A 17,070-nucleotide genomic window follows, 5' to 3' on the forward strand; every position below is an offset into this window, starting at 1 on the left:
ACATAGGAAAACCCATATGTCATTGTGTTATTTACAATGCGCAAGATTTGGAAGCAGCTCAACTGACCATCAGTAGATGAGTGGATAAAAAAGCTGTGGCACATTTACACAACGGAATTCTACTTGTCCATAAAAAAGCAGGAAATTTTACCTTTTGTGTCACCATAGATAGACTTAGAAAGTATTATGCTAAGTGAAATAAGCCAGCCAGAGAATGACAAATACCATGTTTTCACTTACATGTGGAATCTAATTAATGAAATCAACTAACAAATTAGAAACAGACTCAAAAATACATAAAACAGACTGATGGCTGTCAGAGGAAAGGGGCATTGAGGGGCTGGAGAAAATAGGAGAAGTGAATAAACAAAAAAAAAGAAAAATCTCATAGACATACAACAGTCTGGTGATTACCAGAGGGAAAAGGAATTGGGGAAGGTAGAAGAGGGTTAAGGGACAATAAATGGAGATGGAAGGAGATTTGACTATAGATGGTCAAATGATACACAAATGATGTATTACACAATACACAAATGATGTATTACAGAATTGTACATGTGAAATCTATATAATTTTTTTAACTAATGTCATCCCAATAAATTCAATATAAATTTCAAGATAATGTTGCTAAGAGTGATGTCAGAGTTTACTGCTTATGTTTTCTTCTGGGAGTTTTGTGGTTTCAGGCCTTACACTTAAGTCTTTAATCCATTTTTAGTTTATTCTTGTATATGCTATAAGAAAGTGGTCTAGTTTTATTTTAATTTTTTTGCATATATCCATCCAGTTTTACAAACACCATTAATTGAAGATACTGTCTTTACTCCATTGGATATTCTTGCTTCCTTTGGTATAGTTTAATTGACCATATAGACATAGGTTTATTTCTGGGATCTTGATTCTGTTTCATTGACTTATGTGTCCTTTTTTTAAAAAAATTTTATTTTAATTTATTTTTTCAAATACATTTGTCTCTGCCTACCCCCCACCACTTTCCCTTGCCCCCTCCCTCCTTCCCTGCCTCAGCTCTTCCCCTTTGGTTTTGTCCATGAGTCCTTGCTATATGTTCCTTGACTTTCCCCTTCCCTTCCTTTTCCCTGGCTCCCCTCCCTCCTTCCCTCTTGTCTCTGTTGATTTTTTTTATTGTTGTTCAAGTACAGTTGTCTTCATTTTCTCCCATGCCCCACTGTGTCTGTTTTTATGTCAGTACCATGCTGTTTGGATTACTATGGCCTTGTAGTATAGTTTGAATCAAGAAATGTAATACTTCCAACTTTGATCTTATGTCTTAAGATTGCTCTGCCTATTCAGTGTCTTGTGGTTTTATATAAATTTTAGGATTATTTGTTCCAGTTATTTGAAAAGTGTCATTAATGTTTTAATAGAGATTGCATTGAGTCTGTATATTGCTTTGGGGAGTACAGACATTTTAACAATGTTAATTCTTTCTATTCATAAGCACATAAAAAATAAAGTCTTAAAGGTAAAAATAGATTTGATTTTAATGTATTTGTCTTTGGGACCTGGAGCTAAGGCTAGGGCTGAGGAAGGGGTTATAATTCTTTAATCCATGCATTCATTCAACAGAACTTTATTGAGTACTAAGCATGTACCAAACCTCATTTATTATTTTATTTTAACATTGTATATATTTTACATTAAGAAACATTAACAATTTGAAAATTGGAATAAACAAAAAAGTGGAAATAAATGACAAATATAATTTAGCACTCACCATATGAAAATCTCTTCTATGACTGGGGATGTTTTTTAAAATTCATGTTATATAGTTCCATAAGGTATATCTTTGATTCCAGCTGAGTTGCAAATACTTAAATTGCCTTTGTCCCTAACTGAACCAGAAAGATTCAAATTAGAGCATATTTTTTACACATACTTCTCACTTTCACTGTTTATTTAGCACTTGCAACTAGTAAAGCATCCTGAAACTCAGAGACTAAATCAAGGGAGAAAAAAGTCTTATGGTATAGACTGAATTGGGTACTTATAGATTATTTATATAGTCATTTACTTCCAAAAAATAATTTAAGGAATTTTATAATTCTAAAATGAGATTGTTTAAAGAGAGAAGCAAGAATATTATCTAGGAGAGGCCATTTTTACAATACCAATAGAATAGGACACTGCTATGGTTTGCTCCTTGCAATGTCAGTGCTAAAAGATCACAGGTCAAACCAAATTTTTTGAACTAGGTCTACTGACAGGAAGCACTGCTGAAACCTACTTTACACATGCAGCCAGGTAAATATTTTCACTGGCTTGCAATTAGAAGGAAGCCTGAGGAATCCTTCCATAATGAAGAAAATGGATGAGATCATCCTACAGGCCCTTTTGTGCTCCACCCTCCCCAATTCCTTCCATTCTTATAACGAGAAGTTCCCAACAGGGCAGAGATCCCATGGCAGTAAACACTTCTGCACAGCAGACTTCCCCCATAGCGGTTAATAAAATGAAATGTACCTCTACACCATCTGTTTATGCAGCTTTTCCCAGCTGTTTGCTTGGAAGAAATGAATTGTTGCTTAGCCTGTCATAATTTTTCACTCTGCTGTAAAAATCATCTCCCACCCACACTCCCCTGTATCTCTACTCTGTAAACCACCATTCACTAAAACCAAACTTCTTTCTCAAACCCCCACCATAACCCTCTTTTCCAGTCTATTGAGCACTTAATGTTCACTTTGTTCTTCTCTTGGTCTTTGTGTAGCTAAAGGAAAAAAAAGTGAAGTTCAATTTATAGGAAATTTACAATAATATGAAAATCAAAGTCCAAGTAAGAAAACTTTTTAGGGCTAGAAACCAGGTATTGCATAAATAGGAAAAAAGAAGAAAGAGCTCACTTTCACAGTAAGGTTGGATTATACCACATATTTCTAGAATTTTGCTATACCCTGCAATATAGCCAGTGCAAGGGAATTACCATATAGAAAAAATAGCCTAAATTAAAATCAGATAATGAGGTATATGTCTAAGCCATCGATAGAGATCAATTACTTTCTCCCTTAATGAACAGAATTTTTCAAGTAGGCTTCCTGCTGTAAAGCCAAGGGTAGAAATAAGACCTAACTGCATTGTGATAAATGTAACTAGCTAGTTTTATTGGTACAATAGGTCGATGCTAGGCAAGAGGTCGATCACCAGGAACCTGGAGCTACTAATCTTTGGTGGTAAAGAGGTCTGGCTAACAGCAGTTTGCATAGAATTGCATCCCGCTCACTTTATTAGCTGCGCACTTGGGTTTTAATTTCCTGCTGTGTAACGCAGGTCATAGTATTTATTAATACTCACAAGGTGGTTGTGAGTAATAGATGAATTAATACACACGAAGTCCTGGAACACCAAAAACTTTCATTAAACATTAGCTGTAATAATAATTATTACTTCTTTTGCATTTAACTTAGGATACAAAATAATTAGCTGTGTAGACATTGCTGCAGCCACTGAGTTCTTACTGGATGAAAACAGTAAATCTCATTTTGTTGCAAAATAGGAAATAAAGCAAATATTCATAAAAGCCTGTGTGTTGAGTTTTTGCCATTTCCCCTGCATTCATGATGTCCAAACCTAGAAGACCATATGAATATGACAACTGAAGGATTTTTGTGAGAGTTAGGAGTAATCTTTACCTTCCAAGATTGAAAATGGTTGGTTGGGGGGACTAGTGTATCATTTTACAATGACCTAATCTACTATGGAACCTCAGAGTCAAGGTATATGTAGTTGTGAGCTGAAGCCAACTGTATCAAGAATCCACTGTTAAATAGTCAAAAATTTTGCAAGCTTGTAGTTAAATCATTGACAGCTGGAAATCAACCATCGTGCGAGTACTTTCACCACAGAAATCAGTAAACACTACATATTGGGGATTTTTTTTCCCCTGGGAGAGCCAATTTGCTGGTCTATTACTGAGTATGTGTATCATGGCTTGTTCTTTACTAAGTGAATCTTCATTCTATCTCAATAATCTTTCAACCAGGTCTATGACAGTGGCAGAATACTGCTACTACTGTTGCTGCTGCTGTTGTTGTTATTTTACATGTCTGAATCTGAAACAATGGGGCACAGTAATTAATAACTAAAGTAATGCCTTATGATGACAGAACTTAACGCAACATTTGTTCTATCCTGGTTTTGAAATACTAGCATCATAGGACTTAATTTTTTGGCAATTTGGGACTTCCAGTGAATTTTAAGAGATGCTACAATATTTTCTAAATTAAAAAAAGAAATCATCTGAATTAAATATTCTATATATCACTTAAGGGGGGGATGGAAGGAGTGAAGAGAAAGTTGAAGACATGGTAAGTATTTCCTATAGCTCGGATGCAAAAGCTTCATGTGTTAGTACTGGGGAAACCCTATGCTGGGGGCCTTTGGGCATGGAAAGAGGACAGCTAAGAAATGGAACATGTCCGCTTGTTCCTAAGGATGATGTCATTATAATTAGGTATCTTGAACAGACGTAAAATAATAAGAAGGTTTACAAAGCAAAATAAACAGCATACAAAACACAATTTTGCTTAAACAGGGAATCTGCATTGCACTGAGGAAGGAATTTTGAGGTGTGTTTTGTGTATCAGCTACATACATGTGACCTGCCGCAGAGGACTAGTGTGCTAAAGTGGCTAAGCCGGGTCTCCCTCCCCCAGCATAACTCCAGCCCTGTGGACCTTGCTATAGGTAATGGTACTCCCTCTAGGAAAAAGAGAGGAAACTCAAACCAGGCAACTTTATTACACCTTTTCCAGTCTGGGAAAGGAACAGAGGTTGATAAGTTATAACAAAATAGATTTATTCCAGGTGTTTTTATTTTCCTTTCCACCATTTTCTTGAGTCATTTTTGACATTCCATTAGATAAATCACTGTATCAGACATAGGGATATCTGAGAAAATTTTCCTATTTTTCACTTTGAAGCTACATGACGTATTGGTGTACCACAATTAACAAAAACCCAGCAAATACCCAAACTCATAAACCAAATGGATCAAGGTATGTTATTTACATCACAGAAAGAGCTCTGCATTTTATAAAAGGATTCACCATTGTTTTATTAATTCATTTTTTCAACAAACATTTAAGTATGGACTGTCTTCTAGGCTCTGAAGACACAAAGTTGTGTAAAACAGATTCCATTGCCCTCACAGATCTCGGAGGACACTGGAGAAGACCAAGAAACTTTGGCACAATCACTCATACCCAATTGTTATAACAGATGCTCAAAAGCTTTAGGAGTGCAGTGATCAGGACAGTTAACTGTTGCAGACATTGGGCAAGTACCAAAAAAAGGTGGTGCTTCAAGTGGAAATGAATGAGTTCACTAGATAAAAAAGGATAGTTTTCCTAAAGAATGGCAAAGTAGAAAAGTAAGTAAGTATTAAAAGAAAAGCAATGTGTTGCCATGGTTTCTACAGCATTCATGATGTTTCTTTCTAAAAGAAACCACTTACATGTAATAAATAGACTCGTGAGATTGGGAGTAATCCTCATTTTTTGTCATGCGCAAAGAGATTTTTGTTATTACTGGAGTGGGGATATTGAGAGTACCAGAGACAGAGAGAGTAGATGTAAGTAATAGGAAATCACTGAACATTTTTTGCAAAGGCAGGAGTGGCATACTCTGATTTATAACTTTTACAAAAATGATTTTAGAGATGATGTAGAAAATGGATTAAAAGGTAGAATTCTTTAAATAGATGCTCCCTTATTGGAATTAAAGTATGGTTTTATTTAGAAACATTCAACTAGTGTGGAAAAAACCCTTAGCCCATCCTAGTAGTGAGTGGGCATCCTTCTAATTTGGCAGGTAAAGTCCAGCCAAGCACAAGTGTCTTTAGTGATTTAATGCCATGGGCCTCCATGTGCAAGCAGCACAGAGCAGTTCTGCTGAGAGCAGCTTGAAACCTGATAAACTGATTTAGTTTATCCCACACCATAAATATTTTCAAAGTGTCAAAGTAATGACTCCAAACAATTCAGAGGGAAGTTTTCTCTTCTTTATCTTCCATTTCTCCACCCAAAACCTCTACAGGTTCTTTGGAGCCTAAAGGTGACATGCATTTTCCTTTGGTTTAAGATGTTGTCATGAAGTAAGTACTTTCTGGGCTACCTACAAAGCTGGGAAGGGATTCACTCCATCCTTAAGGTAAACAAAGATAGCTTAAAGGAATCTCTCAAAATGAGGCAATAGTGCATGCGATAGAGCCTAAGTATTTTTCCAAGTATTTTCTGAGTTGAGTTGCTTGTTATGGCTAGCATCCTGCTGAGCTATTGATGTTCAAATTAAGAAGATATAAACTAATTAAACAAAATTTCTTGTGAATATTCTGTGAAGGACTGAAGAGGGTCATGATAGATCAGGTTGGTGATGTTGGAACTCAGTGAGCCTTCCAGGGATCCTGGAAGGTAGTTGGTTTTACCTTGTGTTTTAAATCACCTTAACTTGAAAATCATTTGATTATCACCACAAGTCTACTCTGCCAGCATAGCAGATTATTATTCTTTTATTTTTCATTTTTCATTTTTTTTTAGATTTTTAAAAAAATTTTATTTTAATTTATTTTTTCAAATACATTTGTCTCTGCCTCCCCGCCACCACTTTCCCTTGCCCCCTCTCTCCTTCCTTCCCTCGGCTCTTCCCCTTTGGTTTTGTCCATGAGTCCTTACTATATGTTCCTTGACTTTCCCCTTCCCTTCCTTTTCCCCACCCCCCCTCCCTCCTTCCCTCTTGTCTCTGTTGATTTCTTTTCCTTTCAGTGTTGCTGGTCTTATTTTCCTTGTATCTTTGTATTGTTGGTTAGGTTCCGCTTGTAGGTGAGATCATATGGTATTTGTCTTTAGCTCCCTGGCTTATTTCGCTTAGCATAATGCTCTCCAGTTCCATCCATGCGGTAGATGACTGGATCATTTTTCATTTTTAAAAGAGATGGGAGACTTTAGAAAACTCAATCTCAAACTTCTTGAACCAAAGAATCCAGGAAAATGACACCCCGTCTGCCAGGCAACCAGGTAACCAGATGGATAATTGTAAGTCAGAACCTGAAATCAATTAACTCTACTTCTTTTTTCTTCTTTTAATTGTGTGAATAGATCCCTGTATTTTATTACCCAAGGAGGAAGGGAAAGTGACTGGCAATGGCAAATTACCTGGGAGCAACTCAGATATAGACTTAACATTTTTAGCCATTGACTTTTAAAAATATATATGCACCTGTAAGGCTGCTTGAGTTGATAATTTCACTTCAACCACAACTCTATTTATCATAGTTCAACCGACTTTGGGCTGTGATCATTTCCTTTAAGATTCAAAGGGTACCAGGCCTTTGTAGCACAGGAAATCAGGAGGCTAGATGGGTGGCTTTGAAGATTGTTAATCAGTGATGTTAAGGATTGGGAGTGGGAAGGCAGTAGCTTGGTATACAAAATTGCCCAAATAATCTTTATAAAGCATTACTTCAATGGTTGCTATTGGATCAAGACTAAATCCTCTACTTTAAGATCCTATCCCTCCAATTTCCAAGCCTCACTTGATCTCTCTGAGCTTCTCTCTGGCTCTTCCCTGGTGCCAAGCCTCCCATCAGCTGGTACTCTATGATTTGCTCAAATTTTCTGTATTTGCCTTTGTTTCTCAACACAGGACACTCTCTTAATTTCTGTCCATTAAACTAAATCCTTAATTTCCTTCAAGACCTAGGGTAAAAATTTCACCTTTCCAAATTCACCTCATCCCTCAGGGATACTTTGGTATTCATAAGACATCTCATGTGTTATCTGTAAATGCTCTACACCCTTTGTCATACATCTGTAGCCCTCTCATTCATAGGTCATAGGACTTTTGAGCTGAAAGTGACCTTACAGAAGGGGATGGTTAGGCCCTGAGAGATTAAGAGACTTTCCCAATGTTCTTTGTCATTTTATGTCATGACGCCCCTGAAGACTCAGTGACATCATGAGATGACTTCACAGTCATCAAAGGATGGTTGGCTCATGTTCATTCCATGTTCAGAGTTAAAGCCTAATCTTAGAAAGCAAGTATCCCAGATGATTCCTGTGTGACATTTCCTAGTTCTGCCCTATCGGTATACTTCAGAGCATGACATTATCTGCTTACCTCAAGAACAGAGAGCTTGTATAATATTTGGGAAGGTTTCCTAGCTGTTTTGTGTAAATTTATGTTTCCTCTTCCACTGTCCTATAGCAACTATTTACTTACTCATAGCAAATATTTATATTTTTATAATTGAATTGAACTATGATTATCATATTATTATAATAATGATGTTATAATTGGGCTGTAAAATCACTAAGGCAGGCACCAGGATTATTTTGAATCGTATCCCAGTATCCAGCATAATGCCTTGAATACAGGAAGTACTCAAGAAATGTTGACTGAATAAATGAATATATCTGCCTTTTTTCCAGCTTGAATGTAAAGTCTACAGGACCAGGACTTAGTTCTTGTGATTTTAAAGCAAGCCAATTAAAGCTAAATTGGGGTTTTTAAATAAAATACACTAGAATAGGAGTTACAAATTTAAATGTCTATAGATGCGTACATATAGTGTACATAAATGAGAAAAGCCAGGCTAGGTGTGAGAAATACAACAATGCAAACACAATAATTAGAAAGTGATACTAATGGTGAGAAATGTCTCTCTCTCTCACACACACACACACACACAAACACACACACACACACACACAAAAGCATAAGTCTCACTTAAACAGGTTGGTTGCTGCCAGGTAGGAATGGAAACCCAATGTCACTAGAAGTTCTGACTTTTATAGAGAGGCTGAAATGCAGATTTTAACATAAAATATCACAATATTAAAATATCAGTTCATGTGCAGACAAATCCTTCTGTGGGTAGCCCAGAGGCTTGTGGTCTAGAATAAAAAGCAATTTGCACAAGAAGCTGAGCCTGGTATTGCCCACATCACTTGTATGGGATCTACTCTGGCATGTAGACTGCATCATGCTCTGAACATTGTGCCACTGTAAGAACCAGATGGGCTGTGTAGGACCTAATGGGGCCAAGAAGAGACAGCACAGATGTACCCTGCTGGCAGGCTCTGCAGCTTCAGAAGCTGAAAATGGGCTTGACATCTTTAAAACAGGAAAAGCAACAAGACTTATGTACTCTTACTATGAAATGCTCTCTAAGTAAAGTTAGTACCAAACCTATCTGAAACTTTTTTCTTAGAAGAATCAGAAAAGGAAGGATTAGGGGGAAGGAAGCTACTTTCCTTAAACTGAGAGATTCTACTTTGCTTGATATGGAGGAGCGATTGTTCAATAACATGACCACTGTAGGAGAGTGAACCAGACTGGGTCAGAATGGGGAGCAAGCCCCCCTAGAGGCTGTCTGTTGATAATCAATGCTTTCTTCTGACTGACATTCATCAGCGCCCCTCTCCTGCCTCCTGCTATGTGCTGGGTCCTGGAAAAGGCTGTAGTCCTGGCCTGGTCAAACAGGTAATTTCCTGTGCCTGGTAGCTTTCACATACTAGTATCCATAACCATTCCTGTCATTTCCCTATGTAATTCTCTGGTGCCTGTCAAGTGGCCTGGAAGGTAGCCACTTCATCTTGCAGCCACCCAAGATGGACCTCATATGTAAATTTCCCTTAATAAGCTCTGTTAGTTGCCAGACTGGAGTGGCAGCCTCTTTTTCTGTCTCTAACTGCCCTCTTATGGAGCAAGTTTTCCAGTCTTGGGGCCCTTCCCTGGGTCTGCATGTACAAACACCTACATAACTGGTATAATTCATAAAGTAGTAGTGTGTAATTAATTGAGATTTTTTCCTACCTAACACAGAAGAGGATGTGCATGAGAAAGGGCTTTTACATAAAAACGATTTGGTTTAGAGCATGTAATATATTACCTATTTCTTTTACAACAGGTCATGCCTTCATGAAACCAAAATAATTGGTTTTCAACTACAGAATTAATCAAATAATCAAATCTCTTACTTGTATGGGTACCAATATTTTTTAATCAAAAAAATAATAATCCTCAAGGCAGTATACACACACACACACACACACACACACACACACACACACACACACACCCTGAGCTATGTGAATAGAATGGTTTAATTAAAAACAGAATTTCAGGAGAGATCCAAGATGGTAGAGGAGTGAGTGGAAGTTACACTAACCTCTTCCCAGGACCAATCTGGAATTACAGCTAAATTGAGGAGAAATCATCCAGAACAAACAAATGAACAATAGCAAGAGAGAAGTCTTATAACCACGGACAGACAGAAGAAAACCCTTCAGCACAACGTGACTGGTAGGGAGTGCGGTGGGGACCCAAGAAGGCTCACTGGGCTTCCATAGGCAGCAGCTGAAGTTCTGGAGAGATACTTAAGTGGCTGGTTGGATTTCCCTAAGAAATGTGGAATCTAAACTTCAACCTGGGATCCCCAGCCTAGAGCATCAGAGCCAGAAAAGTACACAGATAACATCCAGCTGTGAAAAGCAACAGGGTTTCTCTCTGCCAGAGACGGACAGCTGAAGACTCAAAGAGCAGTTTAGAGGGCCAATGCGTAAATTTTCATTTGCAGCCGCTTACTCTGGGCTCCGGCAAATGTGGGGGCAGAGTGGGCTAGAGACATTTGAGAAGAGACTGGGGATGGAGGCTTTGGGGAGAGAGCTGAAAGAGTAGCCACTGGGATCCCAGTGCTGAGTCATCCCCCATACTGCAGCAGCCATCTTGCTCAAGCAGACCACCCCTCTCTGAGTTGCAGCAGCCTGAAAGGAAATGACGGCCCTCCCCCCAGGAAGGCCTCTCCCTTGCCCTGTGGTGTTTAAGCCTGACTGCTGAGTGCAGAGTGACTAGATTAACAACTGAAAGAGTCAGCCACAAACTAGATCCCTGGTAATCTGGAAGAGGCTGTCAAAGGCCAGACAGGGTCAGCATCTGACATTATCAGAGGCCGGATCCAGAAAAAAAAACCAAACCTGTGGTAAATACTAGATGCTACCAAGATGAAATCCACCATGGCATCCATGATTTGCGACATTTTCTTTACTGCATTGCTTTTAAACATTTATTTATTGTCCTTCATGTTGTGCATATTAGGTCACTAGATTTTATATTATAGTTCATTTCAATTCACATATTTTGCTCCTCCCTTCTCTTACCCCTTTTAACTTTCTTTCTTTTTCATTTTAAATTTTGTTTTCTCTCATGCTACAACTTTTCTATTCTGCACTCTTACTATATCTCCCTCATCGAGCCTCTCAAACCAATTTTCTTGTCAATGATCATCTCACATTCTTTTTTTAATATATTTTTCAAAATTAATTAATTTATTTTTCCAAATTCAGTTGTCTCTGCCTTCCGCCCAAGACTTTCCCCTGCCCCCTCCCCCCTTTTCTTCCCTCAATACTTCCCCACTTTGGTTTTGTTCATGAGTCCTTCCTTATGTTCCTTGACTTGCCCCTTCCCATTTTTTCCCCTGCCCACCCCTCCCTCCTTCCCTCTTGTGTCTGTTGGTTTCTTTTCCTTTCACTGTTGCTGGTCTTATTTTCCTTGCATCTTTGTTTTGTTAGTTAGGTTCCACTTATAAGTGGTATTATAAGATCATATGGTATTTGTCTTTCACCGCCTGGCTTATTTCGCTTAACATAATGCTCTCTAGTTCCATCCATGCCATCACAAAGTGTAGTAGTTCCTTTATTCTTTCTGCTGCACAGTATACCATTATGTAAATGTACCATACTTTTTTGATTCAATCATCTACTGATGGGCATTTAGGTTGCTTCCATCACTTGGCTATTGTAAATTGTGCTGCTATGAACACTGGGGTGCATAGGATCTTCTGTATTGGCGTTTTGGTGTTCTTATGGTATAGTCCCAGCAGGGCAATCACTGGATCAAAAGGCAGTTCCATTTTCAGCTTTTTGAGGAAATTCCACACTGCTTTCCACAGTGGCTGCACCAGTCTGCATTCCCACCAACAGTGGACTAGGGTTCCCTTTTCTCCACAGCCTCGCCACCACCTGTTGTTTGTGGATCTGTTTATGATGGCCATTCTGACCGGTGTGAGGTGGTATCTCATGGTGGTGTTGATCTGCATTTCTCTGATGGCTAGTGATGCTGAGTATCCTTTGAAGTATCTCTGGGCCCTCTGTATCTCCTCCTTGGAAAAGAGTCTGCCCAAGTCCTTGGCCCATTTTTTGATTGGATCGTTTGTCTTCTTGGAGTGGAGTCGAGTGAGTTCTTTATATATCTTGGAGATCAAACCTCTATCTGATGTATCATTAGAAAATATATTTTCCCATATGGTTGGCTCCCTTTTCATTTTGCTGATGTTTTCTTTTGCCGTGCAGAAGCTTCTTCTTTTGATGAGGTTCCACTTGCTTATTCTTTCCTTTATGTCCTTGCTTTAGGAGACATATCAGTGAAAAAATTGCTGTGTGGGATATCTGAGAGTTTCCTGCCAATGTTCTCCTCTAGGACTTTGATGGTGTTGCGACTTATATTTAAGTCTTTTATCCATCTTGAGTTTATTTTTGTGTATGGTGTCAGCTGAGGATCCAATTTCAATTTTTTGCATGTAGCCGTCCAGCTCTCCCAACACCATTTGTTGAAGAGGCTATTATTGCTCCATTTTATGCTTCTGCCTCCTTTGTCAAATATTAGATGCCCATAGAGACCTGGGCTTATTTCTGGGCTTTCTATTCTGTTCCACTGGTCTATGGGTCTGTTCTTGTGTCACTACCAGACTGCTATGAGTATAGTGGTTTTGTAGTATAGTTTGATGTCCAATATTGTGATCCCTCCTACTTTGTTTTTCTTTCTCAAAATTGCTGGGGCTATTTAGTGTCATTTATGGTTCCATATAAATTTTTGAAATGTCTGTTCTATTTCTGTGAAGTACGCCATTGGTATTTTAATAGGGATTGTGTTGAATCTATAAATTGTTTTTGGTAGTATGGACAGTTTGAAAATATTAATTCTTCCAATCCATGAGCATGGTATATGCTTCCATTTATTTGTGTCTTCCTTAATTTCTTTCTTCAATATTATATAGTTTTCTGCATATAGGTCTTTTACCTCCTTGGTTAAATTTATTCTTAGGTACTTTATTTTTCTTCTTGCTATATCAAAGGGTATTTTTTTTTCTGATTTCTGCTTCTTCTATTTCATTGCTGGTGTACAAAAATGCCTTTGATTTCTGAATGTTGACTTTGTATCCTGTTGTTTTGCCAAATTCATTTATTTGGTTGAGTAGTTTTTTGGTGACATCTACAGGGTTTTCTATATACACTATCATGTCATCTGCAAACAATAATAGTTTTACTTCCTTCTTTCCTATTTGGATGCCTTTTATTTCTTTTTCTTGTCTGACTGCTGTGACTAGGACTTCCAATACTATATTGAATAGAAGTGGTGAAAGCGGATATCCTTGTCGTGTTCCCGATCTTAGTGGGAAAACTTTTCGTTTTTCCCCATTGAGTATGATGATGGCTGTAGATTTTTCATATATGGCCTTTACTACATTGAGAAATGCCCCATTTATTCCCATTTTGCTGAGTGTTTTGATCATAAGTGTGTGCTGTACCTTATCGAATGCTTTTTCTATGTCTATCAAGATGATCATGTGGTTTTTGTCTTTTATTTATGTGATGTATTACGTTTATTGATTTGAGCATATTGAACCATCCCTGCATCCCTGTGATGAATCCCACTTGATCATGGTGGATAATCTTTTTAATGTATTGCTGGATGCAGTTTGCCAATATTTTGTTGAGGATTTTAGTGTCTATGTTCATCAGTGAAATTGGCCTGTAGTTTTCTTTCTTTTTAGGGTTTTTATCTGGTATTGGGATTAGGGTGATGCTGGCCTCATAGAAAGAGTCTGGGAGTCTTCCCTCCTCTTGGATTTTTTGGAATAGTCTGAGAAGGACAGTGGTTAGCTCTTCCTTAAATGTTTTGTAAAATTCTCCTGTTAAACTGTCTGGCCCAGGGCTTTTGTGTGCGAGGAGTTTCTTGATTCCTGCTTCAATTTCTCCAGCTGTTATCGGTCTGTTCATGCTTTCTGTTTCTTCCTCCTTCAGTGTTGGAAGATTATACTTTCCTAGAAATTCATTCATTTCATCCAGGTTTTCAAATTTCTTGGCATATAATTGTTCATAGTAGTTTCTGACAATCCTTTGTATTGCTGTGGTGTCAGTTGTTATTTTTTCTCTTTCGTTTCTGATAATATAGATTTGGATCCTCTCCCTTTTTTTCTTGATGAGTCTGTTTAAAAGCTTGTTGATTTTATTTATCTTTTCAAAGAACCAGCTCCTGGATTCATTGATCCATTGAATTGTTCTTTTCATCTCTATGTCATTCAGTTCTGCTCTAATCTTGACTATTACCTTCCTTCTACTTGCTCTGGGATTTATTTGTTGTTTCTCTAGTTCTTGAAGTCATAGTATTAGGTCTTTTATTTGAAATGTTTCTATCTTTTTTAGGTAAGCCTGTATTGCTATGAACTTCCCTCTCAGGACTGCCTTTACTGTGTCCCATAGGTTTTGGACTGTTCTATGTTCATTTTCATTTGTTTCCAGAAATTTTTTGATTTCTTCTTTTATCTCACTATTGACCCATTCATTGTTTAATGGTCTACTATTCAGTCTCCATGAGATTGCAAGTTTTTGAAGTTTCTCTTTGGGGTTGATTTCCAGCTTCAAGCACTTGGGGTCCAAAAAAAAGCTTGTTATTATTTCAGTTTTCCTGAATTTGCTGAGGCTCTCTTTGTGTTTTATCATGTGGTCTATCTTTGAAAAAGTTCCATGAGCATTTGAAAAGAATATGTATTTCACTTCTTTGGGATGTAAAGTTCTATATATGTCAGTTAAGTCCATTTGATTCAGTGCGTCACTCAGCTCCACAATATCCTTGTTGATGTTTTGTTTGGTAGATCTGTCCATTTTTGACAGTGGGGTGTTAAAATCCCATACTATCAGTGTGTTGCTGTCTATATTTTTTTGAAGTCATCCAAGACTTTCCTTATATATTTGTGTGCTCCTATGTTGGGTGCATATAAATTTACAATGTTTATGTCATCCTGATGGATTCTTCCTTTGAGTATTATAAAGTGTCCCTCTGGGTCTCTTTTTATGGCCTTTGTTTTGAAATCTATTTTGTCTGATATAAGTATTGCTACCCTGCTTTCTTCTCTTGTCCATTTACTTGGAATATTTTTTTGCATCCTTTTACTTTTCATCTGTGTAGGTCTTTTGCTCTGAGATGGGTCTCTTGTAGGCAGCATATGTGTGAGTCATGTTTTCTTTCCATTCAGCTATCCTGTGTCCTTTGATTGGGGCATTTAGTTCATTTACATTGAGAGTTATTACTGATGGAAACTTAATCATTTTTTCTCTTTGTACCTGTGTTTTTCTTTTTCTCACTCTTTTTCTTCATCTTCTTAAACCAGTCCCTTTAGCATATCTTGTAGTGCTGGTTTGGTGGAGACGTATTCTTTTAGCCTTCTTTTGTCTGGGAAAATCCTTATTTCCCCTTCTATTTTAATGAGAGCCTTGCTGGGTAGAGCAGCCTTGGTTGTAGGCCTTTGCTTTTCATTACTTGGAATATTTCTTGCCATTCCCTTCTGGCTTGAAGTGTTTCTGTTGAGAAGTTAGCTGCTAGCCGTATTGGGGCTCCCTTGTATGTTATTTTCTCCTTCTCCCTTGGTGCCTTGAGGATTCTCTCTTTGTCTTTGATAGTTGCCATTTTAATGATGATGTGTCTTGGAGTGGGCCTCCTTGGGTCCCTCTTGAATGGGGCCCTCTGTGCTTCCTGGATCCATCAGACCTTTTCTCTCCTCAAACTGGGGGAATTTTCCTTCATTACTTTTTCAAAGAGGTTCTCTATCCCTTGCTCCTCTTCTTCTACTTCTGGTATCCCTATTATTTGGATATTATTGCATTTCAGGTTGTCCTGCATTTCCCTGAATGCCTCTTCATTCTTTTTGAGTCTTTTTTCCATTTCTTGTTCTTTCTGAGAGCGTTTTTCTATCTTATCCTCCATCTCACTGATTCAATCCTCAACTTCATCTAGCCTGCTTTTGATTCCTTCTACTGTGTTTTTCAATTCAGAAGTGGTATTCTTCGTATCTTTCTGTGTCTTCTTGATAGTTTCTATGTCCTTTTCCAGATTGATATAGTTTGTTGCGAGATCCTCTTAGTTTCTCTGCAGTTTCTCCTAGTTATCTCTGATCTGGCTGAGCTCACTGAGCTTCCTTAGAACCATTGTTTTGAATTCAATATCTGATAGTTTTCTCGCCTCTATTTCATTTAGCTCTCTCTGTGGAGACTCCTCCTTTCCTCTCATTTGGGGTGAACTTTTTCTTCTTCCTAATTTTGTGAGAGTCTACTATTTTTAAAATATATTTATTTATTTTTTCTTCTGCTCAATTGATCCATCTCAATTTCCTGACTTTGTGAATTAAACTTCTATGGTAGTAGGCTCGTGTTTTTATTTATTTATTTATTTTCTTTACTTTTCTTTCTGGGTCTGCCTCTGATGGTGTCAGTTGTTGACCCTATCCGACCTTGGGTCATTTGTTTGAGTCTTCCAGGAATCTACTATCTGTGTCTGACTCTTGTGATTGTCCATCTGGTCACTCTGTCCTCATCTATCAGACTAAGGCACCACAGGGCAGAGCAGTGCCTCATGATGGTGGGACTATCATGCCCTTATAGGCTGCTGTCACTCAGGAGAGTAGTCCGTCTGAGCCAAATGGAGATCATGAACCGGGGAAGAGTCAGCATCGGGACTCCCCAACGCCTCTTTCTCCAGTCTCTACTCTAGGGTCTTTGGGCAGCTCTGTGACCCCTTCGGACAGGGATCCACTATTTCTGCGGATCACTCTGCACTCTCATGTCGGCTCACTTGAGCATACTGGCCAGCCAAGGCAAGACCCTCCGCCGCCTGGGTGCCCCCGCATGCCAGCCAGGGCTCATGTACACGCCAGACCTCTCATGCTCGCCTGTTGCCCGGACGCATGCCCTGGCACTGGTCAGTTTAGGGTCTTCTAGAGTGTGC

The sequence above is a fragment of the Pteronotus mesoamericanus genome, unplaced genomic scaffold (genome assembly GCF_021234165.1).
Source record: "Pteronotus mesoamericanus isolate MK-2021 breed Mesoamerican mustached bat unplaced genomic scaffold, CSHL_Meso_final contig_41, whole genome shotgun sequence".
NCBI lineage: Eukaryota > Metazoa > Chordata > Mammalia > Chiroptera > Mormoopidae > Pteronotus > Pteronotus mesoamericanus.